We start from the raw sequence: 8,964 nt of genomic DNA, 5'->3' as shown, positions 1-8,964 counted from the left end.
CTATAAAACTATACACTATATTTATTTATACACCGCCCCTTTAAGTTAGACACTGATCTTCTATTGAAATGGCAAATTGGAGTAGTTGTAACATCCTGTTTTTATCACTTTGTTTTTTTAAGACAGCTTGCAAAACTGACATGTTTCTCTTTGAAACAGTGATCCCTGCTCTTATTTCATCTCACTTAAGTTATTGTGATGAACTTCATGCTGGAGTGAGTCAGTCATTGCTCTCCCATCCGCAGACGAGAGAGCAATGGCTGTCAAAACGCTGCTGCACGCTTTTTGACTGGTAGAAACATCCCTGCTGTTCTGACCTCACTTCACTAGGTGCCTGTGCATTTTAGAGTTCATTTTAAAATTATTACTTTTGCTTATAAGTGTTTGAATGACCTTTCCCCACAAGGAGTGAACTTCTTCACCCCTTGTTACCTTTTTGGCCCCCCAGGACAGATGAACAGCAGCTCCTGCAGGAGCTCTTACCAGGATCTGAGAGGAAGCTCAGAGGGACAGAGGTTTCTCTACTGCTGCTCATCAATTGTGGGATAATCGTTTTGCTGTGTTCCTTGGTGCAATTTATTCACCAATGTTTTCTAAAAAAACATCTTAAAAGAATAACTTCATCTATACTGAGATTCTATTACACTAACTGTAATGTGGAAACTGGCACAATTTCTACATTTTAGTTTAAAAATAAATAAATAAATAAATAAATAAAATAATATATATATATATATATATATATATATATATATATATATATATATATATATATATATATATATATATATAGATAGATAGATAGATAGATAGATAGATAGATAGATAGATAGATAGAAAATGCTATATCATTTTCCTTTAGTTTCACAATTTTTTCCTGTAAATTGGAACTTGTGTTTGTAATGTCGTAAAATGTAGAAAGAACATGAATACCTCAGCAAGGCACAGTAGCTACAGGAAAAATGTCTTTTTGCTTCATTATCTTTTAGTCGAGTGCAAATGGTGTATTTTTTTAAACCAACTTCACCGCCAGTGTCAGTAACGTACCATTCTCACACAAATGCTTCACTATGAATCATATTCTGTCATATGATTGAATAGTTCATGACACAGTACTTTTACTTTCGCAATTCAGTGTGTTAGATATTGCAATTAACTAACACATGACCTGCTTTGTCAGAGCTTTTACTTCTAATGTTGTAATTTTACACGTCAAGAGTATAAATTATGATGCTGATTTTTCATTTCTCCCCTAAATGCACCAGGCTCTGTTAGAAAGGACATTCTTTTTATAGTTTCTAAAGTTTCAATTCTGGACTAGATTCTGCATTTTTGTCTTGGCACAGTAGATATAAGCAAAGACTTCAGAATTTACTAGAGCCTAAGCTACTTTCTTCATTTATAAATATTTTTGAAAGCACACGATTAATTTTTATTTAATTATTTAAGTTTTTCCAAGCTTATAGTAGATACAGCAAAAGAAACTCACAATCATACATGTATTCATACCCTACAAATGTCCATTTAGAAATATCAATGAACCTAGCATGAATGCTTTTGACTGCAGGAGAACACTGGAGTAATCCATACAGTCATGGGGAGAATCCCATCATCACGCCACCCCTCAATAAAAGCATTGTTTTCATTTTTGCTCTATTAAAGGCAAGTAACAGGGACATTGTGCAGTCAGTATTTTGTGATCAAAATTGAATGTATGTGACAAACTACATTCAGCTCTCATTTCTTTTCTCCAGAAGACTGTTGAACCTTGAGATGCGTCTCTGTCTGAAGTATCTTTAATTTGTCTCACATTTTCAGAATTTCCTTTCATTTTTCTGCCTCTGTTGGCAGCATCTTCAGACAATGATGTTTCACAACATAGATAATCACACTATTTTTCCTGTCAACCTTATAACTTACTTCCAAGAACAAACTGTTGAAAATAAGGGCTAGAGTTTGAAGTGACATGCTTTTACCGATTTCTCCCCATACTTATTCTTGTGTGTGCCAGTCATTATGTGATATGAAGTCATGGAGCCAGTAGAAATGCAGAGACTTGTTGAGAAAAGCAGTACCATGGAATCAGGTTTAAATCCTAAGTCATTCAGTTCTCACCTGTCACCTGAAGTCTCTGCTCTAAAACCAACACAACTACTGCAGACTTTGGTCAGAATGTTGTCACAATACGTTGCACGTGCACAGACAGTTTTTTTCATCGCAAATGCAACATATTTCTCACAATGTCCAGCACTGCGGTTTTCAAGATTTTTTTTTAAAGACACTATATTTGCTGGGTTAGAAGAAAAGTACACCAGTCAACAGTTTAAGGTTTTTGTTGTTAATTTACATTGGTAAAGCTCACAGAATATTTCAAAACAACTTAAACTAGCAAAGCCATTCAAGCTTTCATGGAAACATCCAGAATTGACAATTTGAAGAACCAACTATGTCAGTAGATGCTGGTGCTTGGATATGTTCTCAGAATTTGATGCACTGGGTTTTATTGAGAATAACAGAGGATATCAGGATATACAGTTTGATGTGCATTTCCCCATTTCCACCACTTTTAAAGCCTTTTGCTTGAAAACATTTCACTTCGTGTTTGTAAAATGTTTAAGGGGTATGAATAAATTTGCAAGGATTTGTAAAGTGATGTTGCATCCTTTTGTAATGTTTACCAATAGGCTGAATGAGTCAGGTGTGTAATTTCAGTGATAGGGTGCATTTATAGTTGGTAGATTCTGATATGGATTAACAGAAAACATTTAACTTACCTTGGGTTGAGTGCCAGAACCCATCACTTTAAATAACACAAAGTGATGGACTGAATCAGCACCTTGCATTAAATGACTTGTTGATGTCTTACGGTGAGAAGGGAGAAAGAAAGCATCGACTGCCTACTTCAGGCTACCGAACTACCATTAAGTATAAATATGAAAATTACATTTTTTACTATTGCAACCATGAAATATAATTCAAGATTCCAGTTTAATTGCCATTCTTCAGGTGTGATTCTTCATCTTAAGATCAGTTCAATTGATTAAACTGTCTCCACAATATATGAACTTTCTGAAAGGAAAAAAGCTTAGAGGATTTTACAATAGAGATATACACAATGCATGTCACACATGATTTTTATAAACCTGCAGTCACACATGATGATAGGATCAGATTGTTTGGGAGTAATTCCACAATTTTATATTTTAACAATGTGGTGGTCCTCGTTTCAGGTCAAACACAGGCAGACAAAAGAAGTGAATAATATTCCTGACATAAAGGTATGAAATGGCATTCATGCTTTTCTGGAACAGAAAATAACCAAAGCTCCATAGACCTGATGGATGTTAATGCATGATCACCCTTCCTTTCTTCTTCTAACACTCGTTTTCAGTGAATGATGGTTTCACAATACATGGCACATCGTGGTGCCCTCGATCCAATCACATCCCATTTCGTTTCAAACTCATTTTGTGAATACCTCATGTTTTTACCTTTTCTTCAGAACTGTATTGCGCAGTAGATTTATATAGAACTGATAAGGCATTAATCTTGCGTGAGAGTCTCATAATCTAGCATAAGAATGGCAGCGCGTAAAATGGAGATAATGCGGTTTCAGACAAGAATACGAAATTATTCGGTACAAATACCATCGAATCAAGCGTAGCCATTTAAATTGTTCAGCTCATATCTGCTGACACTACTGCTGCCACAACTAAATTATTCATTCATTTTCTGCACCCGTTTAATTCTGTCAGGGTCACCAGTGCCACTGGCGCCTATCTCTAGTGGTTAATCAGTGAGAAGCATCACCATGGACCTACTGCCAGCCCACAAAATTAAGATCAGCCACCTCATTGTCGTCACGCCTTTTTTATGTTTTGTTATGTCTGACCGTCTTTTTATTCCATTGGTGTACCTATAATTCTTATAGGTACACCAATTATCACAACAATGGGATTGTTGATTTAATTAACATGTTTTGACTTTTATTTTTTTAAATAAAATATACAGTGGGTAAGCTTTGTTTTTTTGTTAATTAACTTAAAGCTTAAACAGTTGGCTCTTTCACAAAACAGTTCCACCATCATGGTGTCGACATGTGGTGAGTGACGTCGCTCTCTTCATTTATTTCCTTTGGAGCTTGTGCGATGCCAAGCAACTGGTGAAATTTAGGCATGTGAAATTTTGAGCTTGTACATGTAGATGTGCACAAGCCAGCAACGAAGATGAAAAATGTTCTGCTTTTGTCACTTTTACTGTTGTTTTAATCACATTCCCATGTGTTGGGTCCACAAAGAATGGTGGGAAACTGTCACTTTCAATGTTGAGCAAATAGATCTTGAGCTACTGCAGCTTGAATTACTGAAGAAGTTGAAGCTGGTTTTGACTGAAAAATGACAGAATGCAGAGTGTTTCTTTACTGCTGAGAATAGGACTATAGCTGCAGTGCATCTACACTGACCCTCTTCTACAGACAAAGGAATCAACAAGAGAGCCAACATCAGTAGTGCGTCATAGAGCAAATGAAAAAGACAGGCTAGACTAATGGATTTTTAAAATTTTTTTATTTTACATCACTTGGATGGCCAGGTACATGTAGTCAATACATGGTACCATGATGCAACCAGAGATATTGTAGTGCTTATGGCAATGTTTGGCTGGGAAACCTTGGAGCTTTCCATCCATGTGGATGTTAGTTTGACATGTGCCACTGATCAAAGCATTGTTGCAGAGCATATGTATTTAGCCACTGCTCCACAGGAGCAGCTTTAACTGGTTCTGCCTCAGTCCACCATGACCAGATTTGTCTCCTTCAGCAGCTCCTAGTAGCTTTTCCCAGTTTCAATAACCACATCAGAGGCAGTACAAGCTTAACCAAGCCATGTATGGCATGCAAGTGATTTGATGAACAGCAGCCTCCATAACCCTTGAAATATTTCTTTTGGACAGCAGCTATTAGTCACTATAGCTAGTGACCTGCACCTGCAGCTGCTATGATTACACACTGAGTCGTGTCTCTGTGGCCGTACTGTTCTGATGTGGGATGAACATGCATTTGACTTGTTGCGAAGCCTAGTTAAAGTCAGAAGTTGTCTTCAGGTGATGTGTATATTCTTAATGTGTTTCTGTTTTCACAGTCACTTTTATATTCCCTATAGATTTAGGGAACATTTACCAGTGAAGTTCAACTCCTCTGTCAGTGTTTTAGTTAGAGCTTATTTATTGAATATTTAAGTTTCAGAAAAAAAAAAAGAAAAATAAACTCAAGCAAAGCAGTCAGAATATCTTTAACTGCATTTGGAGCTGTTTCCATGGCACTGGGCTTTCCGGTGTCAGTGTCATACTCACACCTAATTAAAACAGACCTGGGTCGTTCACTACAAAATCCTCTATTGCAGGCCAGTGCCACATCAGAAAAACATATTTTACCATTGCAGATGTAAATAAAAAGTAAATATAGGGAAAAATAGTCTGGACTTCCGGTTAAGGGAAGATGAGATATATTTACGGATTTACCACAGTGCATTCTGTGTGATTAAGTGGAAGTGCTCCCAGCCATGTCAGTCAGTGTTGGTTATAATTTCTTGCTCCAAAATTTGCCTTTGATTTCAACACTCAAGTTACAGCACAGTGAGAACAGAAAAACAACAAAAAATCCCACCCTATGCTCCTGGACCTTTTTGCAGCAAGGCAACAGTGCTATGAGCTGTCAGTATACACTTGTATGTCCAATTCTTATGGTTCAGTAACAATAATCTGTATTTCAAAAGAATACAGGAGCAGTCCTCTGTGCTATCATTTATAAATGCAATAGTATGCTGTGCCAATTCTGTAAGAAATAAGTAATACATTTGCAATTTACTTTGTCATCTTATTGTTATATTTTTCTAAAAAAAAATAAATAAATAAATAACATTTCTGCTATGAACCAAGAAGTCACATATTCATCCAGTAAAGTCATAACTGCATGCTACTATACATTTTCCCATTAAAGAACCTATTTCCAGAATTTCTGCTTGACCCAGTGTCAAGCATCAGGTCAAGTCTTTGGTGAGACATTAAAGATGTCTCTCACAGCACAGGAGGAACAACTTCATTAATAAGATTGGACCTAAATTAGTATTTATAGTCTAGTTTAAAAATGTCTGGCTGCATAGTGTGAATGTGCCACTTACCTAAGACTCCAGGGTAAATAGTCACTGTTAAGTTCAAGTCAAAATCAAACTAATTAAATGAAAGGAATCTTAAAAACATGTGAGTGGTGTGTTTTTCCTGCTTGTATGTCCGTTTCCTTTTTCAGCTCCTTAATGGTTAGTTTTTGCTGTCTACTCAGATTGAATCTGTGGGAACTAAAAAAAAAAAAAGTAAGTTATGGACTATTAAAGATGTCGTTGTGTGATTGCACAACCAGTGTATTAAAAGGCTCCACTCAAAGTTTAGAACACATAAAAGGCAAAACGCTCTGAATGTCCCAAAAATTTCCAAGGCAAAATAAAATTAAATAAATAATTGCGCTCTCTAATTAGCTTATTCCATAATAATTTCATCACAATGTGTCCAACTTCCTAATGTAAACCTGTGTGCATGAACACATTAAAGTGCCAGAGAAAAAAGCCATAGACTGGCTAATGGAGGTTGAGTCACATTTGTGTCTTCTCTAACTGCAGCAGGTAATTTTAAGTCACAAACAGAAGCCATTAAATCTCTCCACTATGAAATGGAACATCTGCATAAACTGGAATCCCATCGAGACAGACAAAAGCTGTTAAAGTTGCCCAGTTGGAAGGCACAGAAATTATTTTTTTTCCCCTCAGGATCATCATGCCTGCTTGATATACTAACACACACTGATGTCGGCTGTGCGCTAATTCTTTCCACCCAAGAAGCAAACATCAAATAATTTAGGCAGGAACACTTATTATGTAAATGCCGCCACCTGTCGCATCTACAGCCTTCTTCATTGAAGTTGTACCAATCTAAGAACAAATGACTTAAAATCAGCACTCAACAATAACATGCTTCCCTCAGATATTCCCCTAAGAGCCCATGCAAGAAAATGAAAAGCAACTGGGACCAGTTGATGTTTCCCTTTGTTTCAATTGTTTCAAGGCAAGAGAAATTAATAATTTTTCATTTCCTGCCTGCTCAATGTCCTAAGCAGGCAGTTTTCAGCTTAAAGTTTCAGCTTAAAATTTTCTCAGTCACACAGGTCAGACATTTATTTTCTGAATATGAAAAGACATCTCCACAAATTAAATTTTTGATCAGAATAAATCTTTTCTTCTTTGGTTCAGCTAGTATTATACCACTTGGGATTAAATAAGGTAAGATATCAGCTAGCTGCATTTTGGCAATGAGGCAACAATGACATTTTTGAATGTCTTTATCTAAAAAGAGAATTGAAAATATCAATATTTTGTAAATATGTAAATATGCAGTGTTACATATGTAAGTATTGACAGCTATCACAGTTCTTAGTAAAGAGAGGTGTCACAGAGATGATGTTTTGGTGCAAGAGGTGAGCATCCAACACAGATCAAAAGAAAAACATTTTATTAAGATGCTGGCTGGAGCTGGTAACAATGTCATGACTCACAGTGGTACAAGTCCTGCACTGCAAAGCCGTAAAAGTCACTTAAAGAGGAAGAAACCAATTCTCAAAATGCATAATAAAAAAACAGATTGCAGCTTGAAAATACAGGAACGAAGAAATGCATTTTTGGAAATATGTTCTTTAGCTTCAACAGGAAATATGAAGCTAAAATGTACCATAAGCTTCATTATGATGGGTGGCAGTTATTGTAATAATACAGGAAATTTATGGGAAACTACTCTAATAAGGGAGCACGGCAGAAAACAGTGGTAAAGGCAGATAACTTTGCCAAATTCTCCTTGTTCGCAAAACATTCAATTTAACTTGGTGACAGTTTTTTATGAGTCTTATCTTTTGAGAAGCAAACAAATTCTTTAAAGAAAACTTGAAAATGAAAATCTAAAGATTTTTTAATTGAGGTGTGGGTCATATTACTTGCGGAAATGTTACTGAAGCTGCACTAAATTAGGCAAGGAGGAATGTAAGCTATATCCTTGATGTCAAGAAATACGATCAATGTTCTGTTCTTGTTTATTACTGGAGCAAATTAATATGCAAGAGACCAAAGCTGATTTTCAGCGGTGTCTGTTTTACAATTACCAACTTAGACATGTGTTGCTCATGCTGTGTTGGATCAAGTCATGAGCAGTAGAGAGTGTATAATGGGGCTGGATAGAGAAGCCAAAGGCCATTTCATAAATATGGAGAAGAGGGCAGATGGAGTCTAGAGACACATTGCATGTTAATTATGAGCACATCTCTTTTCTCTGTGAGGGTGTGTTGTGTACGAGGGGGTTAAATTACAAAGAGCAGTCCACTAAACTTTCATTTTTATAAAAGCAAGATAAAAATGAGCATTAAAGGCTCACATTATTTCATCACGGTAGCATCTAAGTGGTGCAAACAACAAATTAAGGTTTTGTCAAAATGTTGTTAGTGTCGCTACAACTGAAAAATTAATCTGTCTTCATTCAGAGCTTGCAACACTGTTTATGTTTCCCAAATGAAGGTTTCTCCCTCAGTGGCATGAACTGTAGTCTTGTGCTTTGAAGCTCCAGCTCGACCTAACCAGATGAGGCAGTTTTCGAGCCTCGCCTCTTGTTGTTCAGGAAGAATGCTTTGTGACAGGTTGTCGAAGATGACTGCGGGCAATGAACCTCATTGCCAATCACTGAAATGTGCATGACATCCATACACACCCCACCCAAATCTGGCAAAGACACACACAGCCAAAGACAAGACGTACTGTTATGCTCAGGCAAGATTTTTTAAGCTAATGCCCTTTGTAGTGGATGAACTTGTGAATGAGTTAGACCAATAAAAAGGCCTCTATTTCACAAAGCTACCTTTTATTTAGCTATAAGTAAACA

This window comes from Poecilia latipinna, unplaced genomic scaffold, assembly GCF_001443285.1.
Source record: "Poecilia latipinna isolate Pla-1442-1.1 unplaced genomic scaffold, P_latipinna-1.0 Scaffold2, whole genome shotgun sequence".
Classification (NCBI taxonomy): Eukaryota; Metazoa; Chordata; class Actinopteri; order Cyprinodontiformes; family Poeciliidae; genus Poecilia; species Poecilia latipinna.
Note: the sequence above shows the minus strand (reverse complement) of the source record.